This window comes from Podarcis bocagei, assembly GCF_964188305.1.
Source record: "Podarcis bocagei genome assembly, chromosome: 8".
Taxonomy (NCBI): domain Eukaryota; kingdom Metazoa; phylum Chordata; class Lepidosauria; order Squamata; family Lacertidae; genus Podarcis; species Podarcis bocagei.
The window spans coordinates 19,203,384-19,219,758 of NC_138133.1; the positions used below are offsets into that span (position 1 = coordinate 19,203,384).

General features: G+C 44.7%; 1 long non-coding RNA gene across 1 annotated transcript; it reads right to left on the reverse strand.

Moving 5' to 3' along the window:
* Nucleotides 1-6,357: 6,357 nt before the first annotated feature.
* On the reverse strand, nucleotides 6,358-8,285 carry LOC308592606. Its single transcript, XR_014010578.1, has 3 exons — nucleotides 8,184-8,285; nucleotides 7,000-7,185; nucleotides 6,358-6,448 (listed from the first exon to the last, which is right to left on the reverse strand). It is a non-coding gene; the product is annotated as an uncharacterized lncRNA (long non-coding RNA).
* Nucleotides 8,286-16,375: the final 8,090 nt, after the last annotated feature.

The following is a 16,375-nucleotide window of genomic DNA, read 5'->3' on the forward strand; positions in this document are numbered from 1 at the left end:
TACCTCAGGTTAAGAACAGTTTCAGGTTAAGAACAGACCTCCAGAACAAATTAAGTTCTTAACCTGAGGTACCACTGTATCTTATGAATGTGAAATGTAAATCCATATTGAAGACCCAGCATGGCTGGGTGTTTGTGTGTGTGTGATAGTTTCCTGAAAGTACACAAACTGAAAAATAAACTTATGTATGCCCTGAAGAGATGTATTGTGTTTAACACATCAGCAACCAGGGTTATGATCATTCCAGTAATGAAGGTACAGATTGGTGAATCAACCTTAATTAAGTGTTAATTAGTATTGAAAAGGAAATGTTTAGTTTCCGCATTCCGTTGAGCAACATTGTAAATATTTTAAATAAATAGATATAATACAGACTGCCTCTCATTAAAATAATACCAAAGCAGTATAGCATAGGACAATTCAATACAAAATAATTTGAACCCAATTCAATATGCAATCAAAACAATCCTATTAAAAGAGTGTATCACAATTACTCTAGCAGGGAATTGTTCAACTGGTGTCACGGGCCGAAGAAAGCATGAGTAAACAGATATTTTTCAACAGCTGTCAAGACTTGGTGGAACTCTCTGTCACAAGAGACCAGGACCCTGTGGGATTTGACATCTTTCCACAGGGCCTGCAAGACGGAGCTGTTCCGCCTGGCCTTTGGCTTAGACTCACTCTGACCCCTTGTATGGGATTTGGCATGTAAATTTTTTTCTTGCCTTTTTTGCTGGCCCATGTAGGACCAGCATGGATAGCTGGCTTGGGTGAATATCTGATGTTTCCTCCCTTTATGGTCTTGATTTATGGGCTACACTAAAATGAGGCTGCATTTTAAGCTGTATTTTAAGCTGTATTTTATTTTATTTGTTTTTTTCTATTATGTATTATTGTAATTTATATTTGGTGTTAGCCACCCTGAGCCTGGCCCTGGCCGGCGAGGGCAGGGTATAAATAAATTATTATTATTATTATTATTATTATTATTATTATTATTATTATTATTATTATTATTATTATGAACTGAACAGACTAGGTGATTGTAAAACCTTGATGCAGTGATCACTCCACAGACTGAAGTGGAGAAGACACTCCTGTAAGTTGCTACGATGTGAGCCTATGCACATCATGGCATAACTAATAGGACCCCCTCCTAAGATCTTAGTGAATAGGCAGCTCTATATAGGAGAAGCCATTCTTAGAGATGAACTGGTATTAAATCACATAGGGCTTTAAAGGTTAAGCTAGTAACAAGAACTTAAACTTGTATTAGTAGTAGATTGGCAGTCAGTATACTACTTCCTTTAACACAGGTGTAACAGGTGTGCAGTAGGCTTTTCCATTTGAGGTGTTTCCAATGTCTACTTATACCCATCATTTGGGCTGGCATATTGAGGAACTCCTTGATGGAGGGGATCCCCCGGGCACAGCTGGGGCAGGTGGGGGGGGGGTTGCATTGTTCAACTCAATTGCAAGGGATGTCTTTAATTGTCGGTTTACGGTTTAATCTTTGTTGTTAGCTGCCTTGAGCTCTTTGGAGATTAGGTAGGAGAGATGTTCTAGATAATAAACCAATAGCCATGGAAACAGAATTCATGTTCAGACATACACCTGAATTTAAAAGGTAGAGCATACCAGGGATACACACACAGAGATAACCTTCCTTTAACATCCCATGGGCAAAGAGGATGTTTAAGCATATTTGGTTGAACAGAATTTAAAAGCTCCCCAAGATTGGGAAGGCTGACAAGGTCTAGAGAGGACCTTAAGCTCTTGAGGACATTGGGAACAAGGGCTTGCATGCACACGCTTTCCATATTTCAGGTGTAGGGAACCTTTGGCTCTCCAGATGTTGCTGAACTGCAACTCTTGTCATCACTGTCAATTGGCCATACCTGCTAGGGCCAATGGAAGTTCTAGTTCAGCCACATCTGGAGGGCCAAAGGTTCACCACTGTTGCTATATTTGCTATATTTTAAACCTTTGTATGCTCAGGCAAATCACCATGTTCAAAAATGGTGTGCAAAAGGCTTATCCATGGGCTTTGTCCCAGGACAAGGTATTAAATCTGGAAGGCAACCTGTGTTTCTCTTTTCCCTGATGCTGCCTTGGGCATACAGTTTGAGTAGTAGTAGTAGTAATAATAATAATAATAATAATAATAATAATAATAATAATAATAATAATAATAATATTATTATTATTATTATTATTATTATTATTATTATTATTATTATTATTATATTTATACCCCGCCCATCTGGCTGGGTTTCCCCAGCCACTCTGGGCGGCTTCCAAAAGAATATTAAAATACTGTGATACATCAAACATTAAAAGCTTCCCTAAACAGGGCTGCCTTCAGATGTCTTCTAAAAGTCTGGTAGTTGTTGTTCTCTTTGACATCTGGTGGGAGGGCGTTCCATAGGGAGGGCGCCACTAACAAGAAGGCCCTCTGCCTGGTTCCCTGTAACTTGGCTTCTCGCAGTGAGGGAACCGCCAGAAGGCCCTCGGTGTTGGACCTCAGTGTCCGGGTAGAACGATGGAGGTGGAGACGCTCCTTCAGGTATACTGGACCGAGGCTGTTTAGGGCTTTAAAGGTCGGCACCAACACTTTGAATTGTGCTCGGAAACGTACTGGGAGCCAATGTAGGTCTTTCAAGACTGGTGTTATATGGTCTCGGCGGCCGCTCCCAGTCACCAGTCTGGCTGCTGCATTCTGGATTAGTTGTAGTTTCCGGGTCACCTTCAAAGGCGTAGAGCGCATTGCAGTAGTCCAAGCGGGAGATAACCAGAGCATGCACCACTCTGGCGAGGCAGTCCACGGGCAGGTAGGGTCTTAGCCTGCGTACCAGGTGGAGCTGGTAGACAGCTGCCCTGGACAGAGAATTAACCTGCGCCTCCATGGACAGCTGTGAGTCCAAAATGACTCCCAGGCTGCGCACTTGGTCCTTCAAGGGCACAGTTACCCCATTCAGGACCAGGGAATCCTCCACACCTGCCCGCCTCCTGTCCCCCAGAAACAGTACTTCTGTCTTGTCAGGATTCAATCTCAATCTGTTTGCCGCCATCCATCCTCCAACTGCCTCCAGACACTCACACAGGACCGTCACCGCCTTCACTGGTTCTGATTTGAAAGAGAGGTAGAGCTGGGTATCATTCGCATACTGATGAACACCCAGCCCAAACCCCCTGATGATCTCTCCCAGCGGCTGCATGTAGATGTTGAAAAGCATGGGGGAGAGGACAGAACCCTGAGGCACCCTACAAGTGAGAGCCCAGGGGTCTGAACACTCATTCCCCACCACCACTTTCTGAACACGGCCCAGGAGGAAGGAGCGGAACCACCGTATGACAGTACCCCCAGCTCCCAGCCCCTCAAGACAGTCCAGAAGGATGTTATGGTTGATGCTATCAAACGCCGCTGAGAGATCCAGCAGAACTAGGAAACTATGTAAAGACATATTGACCCTGAAACTCTATAGCTGATCTAAATGTGGGTGGAATTTTCATAATCCTGTGACAGATCAACTTTGAAAATGTAGCTGAGTCCCAGGAGCAAGGACAAACAGGAGATGGTCATCACTATCACATCCTGCTTGTAAGCTTTTCCGAGACATCTTGCTGACCGCTGTTGGCAACAAAATGACTTGACCTTGACCATGAATCTAGGAAAGCTACTCTTATGATTTTTTTTTTGGCGTCTTTGTGTGACATCTATAACATGTAAACCAAACCTTCTCAGCCTTTTCAGAGAGTAACATTCTAATCTGAAAGCACTTTCTCAATAAGGATGACCTATGTAATTGTTGCAGTTGTAGTCTTTTCAAAACCTTTTCTTAGTCATCGACTCCGTTCATGGCCAGTGTTACTTGTATTGCACAGATGAACACATTGACTCAAGCTCTGCAAGGAGGGGGGATACAGATGTGTCCTTGATTTTAACCCTGTGTGATGCATTTGTTCATCTGTCAGTGCACTGAATGCTTTCTTCTTAGACTAGCACTTGCTCTTTCTGAGCAAAAGCTATAATTTGCTGATCTGTTCCACAGAGGTTTGTGTATGTAGCTACACTAGCTCTGTGTTTAATGACACTTGTATAATTGGAGACATATGGAATCTTAATGAAGAGTGGGGACTAATTGCCTGGAGTATGCTCTTTCTCCAGTCAAGAATTTGTAAAGTGTGTATTTTCTTCCCCTTGTGATCTCTCTTTGGCTGTAAAACAGACTTTCAGGGATCATCTTTTGTTCAATGAAAAATCAGGCTATCTCGTTTTTGTGCTGACTGATGCAATGCAATTTGTCCTCCTAATGTTTGCAATGAAGAACTGAAGGGTATTTTCAAACAGGTTGCAATTAGATCAAAACCATCCAGACTGAAGTCTGATATGCAAACTCTCCTGGTAGTGTTTATGCTCAGCTTGGTGATTTTTGTCAGCTCATTCTGATGAGTGGCAATGACCCAAATATGTTCTGGGTCAGCTAGACTGCATTTTGGTTGGATTTAGTGTGTTGAGCCAGCAGCCCTGGTATTCTTGACCTAGCAGTCTGCCATGCATTTCTAAAAGAACCCCAAAATGTCACTCAGTGGCACAGCGTGGGTTGCCAGGGCCATGCGGAGGGGGAAGGGAGGGAAACAGAGTATGCATGCACATTCAACTGCCTATCAGAGCACATGTCACCCAGGAGATCACAGCCACAGATAAGAGTCATTCTGTTTCCCTGGTTCAACAGAGTCCAGCAATGGATGTGTGCAGCTTTATTGAGGCAACACTGGGTGTTGAAATTTTGCACCCTAACAATTTTCATGCTACTTGAACCTTTTGAATTGCTTCTTCTGGTTGGTTGGTTGGTTGGTTGGCACAGTGTAGATGCTAAGAAAGTTTGGGATACTCCAGGATCTTTGTCATTAGAGGCTCAAGTAGCCTCAGTGGCAATGAGTACATTTTATGAGCATTGGTGAATTCATCTAGGGATGAGTTAAATTCCACGCTCACTTTGGCTGGTAAGGAAATTCTTTTCCCCACAAGTGTAAACATTGAATATAGTGGTGTTCTAGTAGAGCATGAGATGTTTGAGCCCCATAACCTGCATTGCAGAGAGCTGGACTAGATAACTCTTGTGGTTACTTCCAACGCTACAATTCTAATGATTCTATGAAGCCTGAGACAGAATTATAACATGTGATAAATATTTTATTCATAACATTTTGTGAATTTTAAAATGCCTTACGACTGTTTTAGGGATCAATCTTAAGCATGGAAAGCCAGAGTACATTTACAACAGCTAAAGTTAAGTTGGTGTAAAGGACAACAGATCAGTTATGAGCTTATAACTCATAACAGCTGCCTCCTGTGTTGTTTTTGTTGTGTTTGCAGCGCCAAAGTGACCTCTCCAGGGTGCCAACCTGGGTAGTGTGCATGGCGGTTCTGGGTTGCCCAGATGAGAGGACCCCACTCTTGGCCTCACTGATGTGGTCAGATTAGAGCAGAGCAGTATGTTTGGCACCAGCAGGAGTTGCCAGAAGGAGGTATGCAAGGTACCATCCAACAATCTTACGGAGGCCACTATGGATTTGTTTAGGGTTTACGCCGGGCTTCCTCAACCTCGGCCCTCCAGATGTTTTGAGACTACAGTTCCCATAATCCCTGACCACTGGTCCTGCTAGCTAGGGATCATGGGAGTTGTAGGCCAAAAACATCTGGAGGGACGAGGTTGAGGAAGCCTGGTTTACGCCTTACCCTTTTCTTCTCCTGAAGATATCCTGCAAAGCAACTAAGCTTTAGGATCATAATTTTTCTTCCCCTAGATGTGTTACCATCCCATGTTGATGAGCCCCATCTGCCCTTCATTTCTCTCTACAGAACATGCACAAACCACCTTCTTGACCATTGAATGTACTATTTGTCTCATCCACTCAATCTGCCAGATTCTGTCTTCGCATGGAGGGGAAGTCCATAAATCACTGAGGGTTTGAGACCCATAACCACTCTAACCTGGTTCAGATGGCCAGGTGAAACCATTTCTCAGGGTGTGGCTGCTGTCACATGCTGATAGCTTCTAGGAGACTTAAGTACTCAGTGGGGACCAAAGGTGGACAAACTACCCCAGAAGGAGCACAATGTGTCCCCTCACCAGAGGTACTACCACTCCCCTAACACTCCATACATCCCATGAGAGAGTTACACTGGTGAATTTCCAGCTAAGCCAGGGTTGATGACTTACACCAATGTGATGGGCTCATCTAGGAATCTGGAGATCCACCACATCCTAAATTGCTCAAACTGGTGGATCTAGGGTTTTGTTTTGTTTTTTCGTATGCTGTGTGTGAATGTTCTGAAAGAACTATCCCCACCCCCACCCCGCTACTGTGTATTTCTATTGTACAGATATAGGGATAGAGTACTGGTTGTTGAAAATGGTGGTGAGATGCTGCAGTTTTAACCCTGTGTAAAAAAGAAAAGAGAAAAAGAAATTATTGGAAAAGTCCTGCTGTAGAGACTTTTTCCATGTCATCAAAATGAAGTGTGACACTATCAAAATAAACGTTGAAAATGCACATAAGATTAGAAATTCAGTCTATAGACTGCCTGACAGGATGAACTGTTCAAGTGTTAAACTGGAGGCCAACCTCTGTTTGCCTTTCTACGTGACTTTGCCCTTGAGCACACTGTTTAAAGAAAGGTGAATTGACTCAGAAGCTCTTTAGTTAAACTAAGCATGGAGCCTTAATCCTGTAGCCAATCGACTTCAAAAATATATCTGAATTCTGGGGCTGGTACTTTGAGCACATCAGTCATACTCCCTAAATCTTTTCTGGCCTGATAGGTTACAATATTTTCACAGCCAGGTCAAGCTTTTTCTCTCTTTTTTTAATCCTTGGATCAGAAAAGGCCATACCAAAAAAAAAAGAGTTTCTCCTAAATATAGCTTGTCTTCCTGATTGCTCGGAATAAATCTAGCTGCTGCATTTAGTCATGTGTAGCTGCAAGCTTACCTTCTTTATATATTTGGCCCAAGATAATTTCCTAGAGAAATGCTTTTCAGACTTTCAGCCTTCCGGATAACCTTTTGACATGGATTTAGCCGCAGTGGAAATGCTGTGCATCTGCCCGGTAGGCTACTATCATTGTAGAAGATCCTGGAGTACAGTCTAGTGCACAGACACGGTTCACAGAGGATGCTGAGAGAGATTATTGAGCATAGCCATCATCATGCATAAAAAGGCAAACCTTACCCATGCTACCTAAATGACTGGCACTCTCATGTTGAAACAAGGCTGGATTTGCTCCTGATTCTGTTTCACCAGGCTTCCCCCCACCCCAGATATCAATATGTTGAGCACATGAAGGAAACATACAGGTCTGTGAACATCCCAGTTACATGGAACGTGTACATTTGAGCCAGGGCCGTCTTAAGCATATGCTGCACCGGGGTGCAAAGATCTGCCCTCCCCAGGTTGCCCAGTCCCAGGCACACAGGAGGGCGGAGCTGGCTGCCCGCCTCAGCGTCTTGCTGGCTCAGTCACCCCCGAACTTGCTACAGCGCTCTGACCGACAGGTGGGCTCTTCCCCAGACTCAACTCTCGGACCCTGGACTCTTTGCCTGGCGTCCCTGAGAGCCCGGCACCTGGATGCCCCGCACCCCTAGTGCCTATATGTAAGACGGACCTTATTTGAGCAGTTGCTCTCACACAGTGGAACCTTTTCAGAGGTATCCACTCAATGTGTGGATGTCAAGGAATGGGACTAGCCTGGTTTTATGACACTGAGGTTGAGGCCAGCCATGCAGCCCCACTCCTGCTGCAACATGCGAGAGCTCTGCACAGGAGTATTGCACAAACATGGATCATATCTGGCCTAGAAAACAAATTGTCCTTTCACTGCCGCTACAGGCTGCAGAGGAAGATGAGGACTGTTGGACAAGCTGTCTTCCAGGGAAGTTTTTCTGTTGCTGTCCTTTTTCATTGAGGAACCCTTGCTAATATTCCAAAGAGGTGTGCAAGTTTGAAAAAAAATGACAACAATGCCTTAGAGTTGTCCAATGATGTCACAGACCTGGAATATGGGTACCAAGTTGTGTGGGAAATGGGCGTATTGGGACAAAATAATGAGTCATGAGGGTCATGTGAAGCTGAAATGTGAGGGATTTGTATTGACTTTAGAGTTTATTCACACTTACCTTTCCTCTGTGCTTTATAGCTCCATTCCCAAGCACACTTTTTCTTTCCTCCAGAGATTTCCGTGTGGAGTTTTGCTCTTTAAAGCTAAATCAGAGCAAACAACAATTCATGGAAAACCTGAATTGACTTTTGTGCCGATTGAGCTCTAAAGTGTGGACCTGTGCCTGGGAAGAATGGGCCAAAAGGTAAGTGTGGATAGACCCTTTGTAGATTGCACTAAATAGAAAAGGAACAGACAAACACCAACCATCAGCATTCAAGTTGATCTGGTTGATTTATTATGATCCCTTCACTCATTGCACCCGGTTGGCAGTACAAAAGGTTCCATTATTGACTACAGTCAACAATGCTTGCAACATTTTTATGAATGGTGGTATACTCTCTTAACCCTGTGAGGGGTGGGGAAGGGCTTTACCTGGCTAACACTTTCATTTTTTTTCTTCAAAAAATGAGATTTTGATATGTTGCCTCAGCTTTGTCAATATCTATCTAACTGGTTGCAATGTATTATCTAAAAGAGCAGGCCAATGATCTATCAGGAGTAATTTCAGCCTCTCTGGGATTAAAGGCAAAAATGCAGTGAGATGTTCCATAAATTGAAAAGTGACACTCGCACATTTTTCTCTTCTGCTTCCCTGTCACTGTCTCTCTCCTCCCCTTCCTGAAGGCAACCCTGTTTCTGGAAGTATTTAATATTTGATGAATTATTGTATTTTAATCTTTTGTTGAAAGCTGCCCAGATTGGCTGAGGAAACCCAGCCAGATGGGCGGGATTTGAATAATAAATTATTATTATTATTATTATTATTATTATTATTATTATTATTATTATTACTACTACTACTACTACTACTACTATTTATTATTATTCCTCCATGTTGATATACTGTATGACAGTCATAGGCAACCTCGGCCCTCCAGATGTGTTGGGACTACAACTCCCATGATCCCTAGCTAACAGGACTAATGGTCAGGGATTATGGGGATTGTAGTCCCAAAACAGCTGGAGGGCTGAGGTTGCTTATGCCTGCTGTAGGATGCCTATCCTCTCTGGACCTGTAAAGTATTGCTAGGGGCAGGGGGTAGCACCACCAAGCCTGATCATCTTAACATAGAGAGCCTAAAAGTCGCAAGGCATTTGTCCCACCCATCCACAGAAATATGATAAAAACTCAAACAAATGTCTAAATGAGAAATAAAAAGGCATTGCAATATTAACAGATCAATAATATTCATATCAAATTTCTAAATACATTTGACAATTACAGAAATTTCATTCATTCAGCTTTTATTGGCATAATTACAAAATTTAATTTAAAGTCATACCCATGTGTCACCCATTTAATATTCTCTGTCAAGGGCAGGCAATGTGTGTGTGTGTGTGTGTGTGTGTGTGTGTGTGTGTGTGTGTGTGTATAATTTTCTGTTTTACAATTTAAAGTACTTATTTTGCATCATTAAAATATCAATGACTTCCCTTCTTCTCTTTCCCTAGTTCATGTTACATATCATAAATCCCTGCATATTTTACAGAAACTATGCCACTCAGCATTCCATTATTACATCCATCCTAACTTATTTACACTGTTGAATTTATCTTTTTGCTGCCAGCGTTTTCAGCTGTACAGTTATTTCCCATATATTCAATAAATGTTTTCCAATCTTCTCTAAATGTATGCTCTTCTTGTTCTCTTATTCTATGTTAAGTCTGCCAGCTGTGCATATTCTGTCAACTTAAGTTGACATTCTTCTTTGTTTGGGACCTCGCTCATTTTCCATTTTTGGGCTAACAAAACATGGGCCACAGTAGTGGCATACATAAATAACCTTTTTTGACACCTGGGAATTTTAGTCTGAATTATCCCCAACAGAAAGGGCTCTGGGTTTTTTGGCAAAGTGCTTTTAAACATTTTTTTCCCCCAATTCATTAGGGATCATTTCCAAATACTCTTTTACAAGTCCACCACATATGAAAGAAGGTTCCCTCCACCTCTTTGCATCTACAGCACTTATCTGATTCAGTCTTATACATCTGAGCAAGCCTAGTTGGAGTTAAACACCATCTGTAAATCATTTTCAAGTAGTTCTCCTTCAAAGAATAACATGCTGTGAACTTCAAATCACTTTTCCAGATTTTTTCCCCAGAGGTTAAAATCTATATTGTGTCCTATATCTATTGCCGAGTGTGTCATTGAGGCTTTAACAAGCTCGTATTTTATTTCACACTAGTAACAGAAGGGGAAGCCAATTTGACGCCTTCCAGAAGTCTCCAGCTCCCATCAATCTCATCCTCCAGAGCCAGTAGCTATGGATGATGGGACTTGTAGGCCAACAACAACTGAAGGCACCATATTGCCTGATCTTCAGACAACTTGTCCTTGTACTCGCCTCTTAAGGACCTGCAACATATTTTGTGAACATGTGAAGGAGGAGTGGGATTGTGTCAGCCACCACCAAGATTGCTTACAGCCTCAGACATGTGTTCGCAAGTAGTGTGAAGGGAGCACATGCATGATGGGTAGGCATATTTTGTCTAAGGGGGAATAGGCTCAGCCAGGCTTTCTACACAACAGAGTGGCCAAGGCATGGCCATTTCCACAAGGTAGTCTCCTCCACACTAACAGCAGATGTGTGGCAGGAGGGAATGGCTAGCTACCACAATCCATCTTCCCCCTCACAAATTCATTGAATGAACGGACATGAGTCTGAAGAGAGCTTATTGTAAAAAGAAAAAGAAAAAAAAGGTTCCAGCAAATGTGTCTTTCAAAAACTTTGCTAAATTTATCAGTCCTCTTGTTCAAACAAAATAGAAATTTGATTAGTTGGATGCAACCTTAATTTGTGTGGCGTGCTTTGCCTATTCCATTGAGTTAGCCTGTTTTAATTGAACTAATTCAAGCACATTTAGATGTGGTTAAACAAGCCGATCAAACAAATTAAGCAAAGTCACATTTTTTTGTGCCCATCCAGATTCAAAGTTAACTATTGGAAACAAACAATCAAGCTTGAGAGAGAAATTTCAAGGGGGGAGGGGAGAAATACAAGCTTCATGATCACACACATACAATCCCAAAATGGAAGAATCATCTTCCTCTCACTCCTATTAGTATACATTTCCCAATAGACAGGAAATAATGCCCTCTTCTTTATTGACTTGTGGTGTTTGAACGTGGTAATCAACTTTGATTTGAATATTGCAAAGTAATACAACTTTACTACTTGAATATGCCCCCAAGTGATAAGATCTGGTATTCCTCAAACCTGAGAAAATTAGCAGTCCTCGACATACTAGCACTATGTGGCTGTAACTCTAGGCGAGGTGTGGGAAACTTTTGGCCCTCTAAATGCTTCTGAACTACAGCTCCTATCATCCCCATCAAATACCCATGTGTGGTGGGGCTGCTGGAAGTTGTAGTTATCACAATACACAAAGTGCAACTGTAATATTTTATTGGTTATTTCTTAATGTAAAGGTCTAGCCCAGTATGTGCAACATATACAGTTCATATGTACGGTTTATAACCTATGAGACTAATTCCAGTGTTAATACATTTCTTCTTTTCTTATATTTTCTTATTGTTTGTTTGTTTGTTTATTCATTTATTTATTTATTCATTTATTTATTACATACCCCACCCTCTCTGGCCAGAGTCGGGCTCAGGGTGGCTAACACCAATAAAATTACAATAAAACATAATGGGAACCAATTTATTAAAATACAGGTTAAAATACAATTCAAAATGCAGCCTCATTTTAATAGTAGTCCATAAATCAAAACCATAAGAGGAGGGAAACGTAAGGGTCACACTGAGTCCAAACCAAAGGCCAGGTGGAACAGTTCTGTCTTGCAGGCCCTGCGGAAAGATGTCAAGTCCCACAGGGCCCTAGTCTCTTGTGACAGAGCGTTCCAGCACTGAAAAGGCTTTGGGCCTAGTTGACTGCTGGCACAAGCTGGCTGGTGCAGGTACAAACTGCTAACTTGGACAGAACAAGGTTTCCCCTTGTTTCACCCCGAAGGGCTTCCTCAGCTGATATTAGATCTATACAATATAAATAAGAATCTGGTTCCACAGATGTTTTGCTCTAGGCCAGGCATGGCCAAACTTGGCCCTCCAGCTGTTTTGGGACTACAACTCCCACCATCCCTAGCTAACAAGACCAGTGGTCAGGGATGATGGGAATTGTAGTCCCAAAACAGCTGGAGGGCCAGGTTTGGCCATGCCTGGCCTAGAGCAAAACATCTGTGGAACCAGATGCCTGCTCTAGGCTATGAATAGTGGAAGACCAGGACCACATCTGCCCATCTTGTTGCAGGTCCATATGGCATTTTCACATTGGAAATCAAATTTGAATAAGAATCCCCATAGGTCCAAGACTGAGAAATTTTGCTGCCTGAGACACAGCAGCAAGTGTTGTCATTCCCTCCCCCAAGTTAAGATGGCCACCAATTTTGCACCCGTGGTTGAAAATCCAGTAAGTGCCTTCCCCCCCAATCAGTAAATATACCATCACAATAAATAATAAATTGTGTGCTGAGGTCCCACAAAGCCCCTACCCCAATAACTCAGACATCACACATAATTTTTGTTTTGGTTTTTTGGCATAATTTTGGCCACAACTTTATTTATATACAGATTGAGAGTGGTTGCTTAGGCATTGGTTATGACTACCTGTCCCCCCCCGCCTTGGGGGACAGCACTGACTCCTTAGCCAGTCCCGGAGGAAACATGGTCAGAGTCAGATGGAGCTGCGTCACAGACTCTCACTGCTCCGCGCATGTTCCTTGAAGCTTACACGGCCCGCACCCTGCCGTCAGGGTTTGGACGAGGGGGATGGTAAGCTTCAGAATTCCTTTAACGGAATACCCGTCTCAGCAGCATTGGAGGGGCAGGCACAGCCAATCCATACCCCTCCACCAACCAATTTTAACCAATGCCTAACCGCCAACCTTACAAGTTGTGACGATTTGCTAAGCAGTAGGCAAAACCCAAAAGGCACGCACTAATCAGCCAATTGGAAAAATTCCTACTGGGCCCCCGCACCAAGGCGAACGACCCCATGACAGGCAAAGCAAGGTCAAAGCGCAAGCCCAAACAAGGGAGGGCGGGCAGGAGATCCGATGTCCACAGCAAAAGAGAAAGAGAAAGCTGTGGACCCTGCTTATATAAGGGGACTAAACCCACCCCTAAATTGGCAACATCAATTTTGCCCCAGCAACAGCTTTAACCAATCTGCTCCATCCCATTGCCCTCAATGGGATGGTCACTAACTGGGGGTTTTGTTTGGCCCCATCCGCAACACGTGCTCTCTCTTCTATGAGAACACGCTTTGCGTGCTGAGGTCCCACAAAGCCCCTACCCCAATAACTCAGACATCACACATAATTTTTGTTTTGGTTTTTTGGCATAATTTTGGCCACAACTTTATTTATATACAGATTGAGAGTGGTTGCTTAGGCATTGGTTATGACTACCTGTCCCCCCCCCGCCTTGGGGGACAGCACTGACTCCTTAGCCAGTCCTGGAGGAAACATGGTCAGAGTCAGATGGAGCTGCGTCACAGACTCTCACTGCTCCGCGCATGTTCCTTGAAGCTTACACGGCCCGCACCCTGCCGTCAGGGTTTGGACGAGGGGGATGGTAAGCTTCAGAATTCCTTTAACGGAATACCCGTCTCAGCAGCATTGGAGGGGCAGGCACAGCCAATCCATACCCCTCCACCAACCAATTTTAACCAATGCCTAACCGCCATTCGAGCCCTTACGCTCGCCGCCAACCACTCACAAATTAAACCACACCCTCAGCCTAGACACTAGAGCATCCAGCCACACATCATTCCCCAATGGCGAGAGATGAACCCCATCATCCCTGTAAAACTCAATCGCCTTGAATGAAATCAGAGGGTGAGGGATTACAGCCCCACCCAGATTCACCACCAGCCTGCTTGCTGCGGAATTAATCCGCTTCCTTACACGTTCAGTGGCGACTGGGCAAGGACTACCACGCCAGATGCGGCGTTGCAACAGCTGTGACCAAATTAGCTTAGTTGACGGCACCCGTGCCGACAATTCCCCAAGGTCCTGTAATATGGTAGCACGCAACTCGTAGCAGGAAGAGGAAACCATATCGTTCTCCCCGAGCTGCACCACGATCGCTGAAGGAGGGCCACATTGGAAGACACGCCTTCGCATGAGAGGTAACAATTCCCTCCACCGCATCCCCCTTCTGGAAATCCAGGACACCTGAACGTGGCGCGGGAATCCCAGGCTGTCACCCAGTCCGGACTGGCGAGCTCTGTCCGCAGCCCAGTGCACAATACTGTGCCCTACTATCCAAATACGGATAGCAGCCCGACCTAGGGTAAAACACACATATGTAAGTACAACAACACATTATCTCCTCACGTAGGTTCTGAATGCATCCGAACGCCATCGACCCAGGTCCTTTATCCTCTTAACTGACAAACCCCAGTGAGCGGCAGTTGTCGCTGCCCCAATCCTAAACGAGTGAGGGGCAAACTCAGAAGCCGGGAGGCCACAAGCCTCCACAGCTTTTCGCAACACTCCCGCAAACTGGTGTCTCACCAGCGGGCGGCCATTTTCGTGTATGAACAGGGGCCCTTCGCCACCAGGGCGCAGGGCTAAATACTTCTTCAGGTCCTTCACCGGGCAAGGGCCACCTTCGCCCGTCGCAGGAAGTGTAATGACAGCGCCCCTGCCTAGTTGGTCCATCTTTGAATTCCTGACGTGAACCTGCAGGTCCCTTGAAGACACACTCACATCCTGCATCAACAAACCCCTAGAACCTCCGTCCTGCTTGGGCTCGAGGACCACTTCGCCAACCCTCAGGGCCCCAAAAAAGGTTAACGAAAAGGCTGCTGAAAATAGCCGAACCTCAAATTTCGACCAACAGATGCTCCGTAGCTTAGACCGCATCTGCGCCAGCAATTCAAATGTAATGGGTCGTCTGGAGACGGGCCTGGAAGGAGTGAGTCGCCCCCATCCCTCCAGGGCCCTACGCACTACAAACTTCTTACACGGGTCTTTATTAAAATATGCTTTACTAAAAAAGGAAATTGCTGCTGAATGCAGGTGTAGGGTCCTAGCTGCCCGACGCATCTGAAATAGATGTGCCAGATACCGGAGCACCTGAGAGGTGGAATGGGGGGTGGTAACCTCCCCAGAAGGCTGCCCACTAAATAACAAAAAGTCCGCCCAGGCCTTTTTATAGGACCTCAAGGTAGAAGGTGCAACAGATGCAGCTACTCCCTGTAAGACTAAGTTCTGCCAAGGTTCCAGAGATGATCCGGGAAAATTTCCGGACGGTCTCGAGCCACTGGCACCAGGGACCTGAAACGCTCCATCTGAAAACGGGACAGAGCATCAGCAATTTCGTTAGAAATTCCTGGGACAAAACGGGCAGAAAAAACAATGTTAAAACGCAAGCAATGCAACACGAAGGCCCGAAGAAGGGCAGATACCCGAGGGGATCGTGAAGACTGCTTGGCCAGTACATTCACCACCGCCTGGTTATCGGTCCAGAAACAAACACGGTGATCCCTAAATTGTTCGACCCACAAGTGCACTGCCACTACAATGGGGAAAAACTCAAGAAAGGTTAAGTCCCTGGTTATAGCCTGCCCCCGCCATGCAGGAGGCCAGCGCTCGGCGCACCACCTGCCATCCCAGTACAAGCCAAACCCCAAGGACCCCGCAGCATCCGAATGCACTTGGAAGTCGTTGTGGAGGTTCAAAGTGTCCTGCCACAAGGACACCCCGTTGAATTCCTCCAAGAATTCCAGCCAAATAGCAAGGTCAGCCCGTACCTGAGAAGGAAGGCGGACCCTGTGATGCGGGGCCTGCAAGCCCGAGGTGAGTCTGGCCAAGCGTGAACAGAAAGGTCGCCCGGGAGCGACCACCCTGCAAGCAAAGTTCAAGTGGCCCAGCAAAGACTGAAGTTGCCGCAAGGAGACCTTCTTTAAAGGAATCATCTCCTCAATGACCATTCTTAAATTGGTTATTTTTTCAGGCGGCAGGCTAGATGTTTGAGCCACGGTATCTAACAAGATACCCAGGTAAGTCAGCTTGGTAGAAGGACCCTCGGTCTTCTCAGCCGCTAACGGGACACCCAGCTCTTCCGTTAAGGAAGCGAAGGCTTGCAATAAAACTACACAATCCCCTGTATTGCCTGCA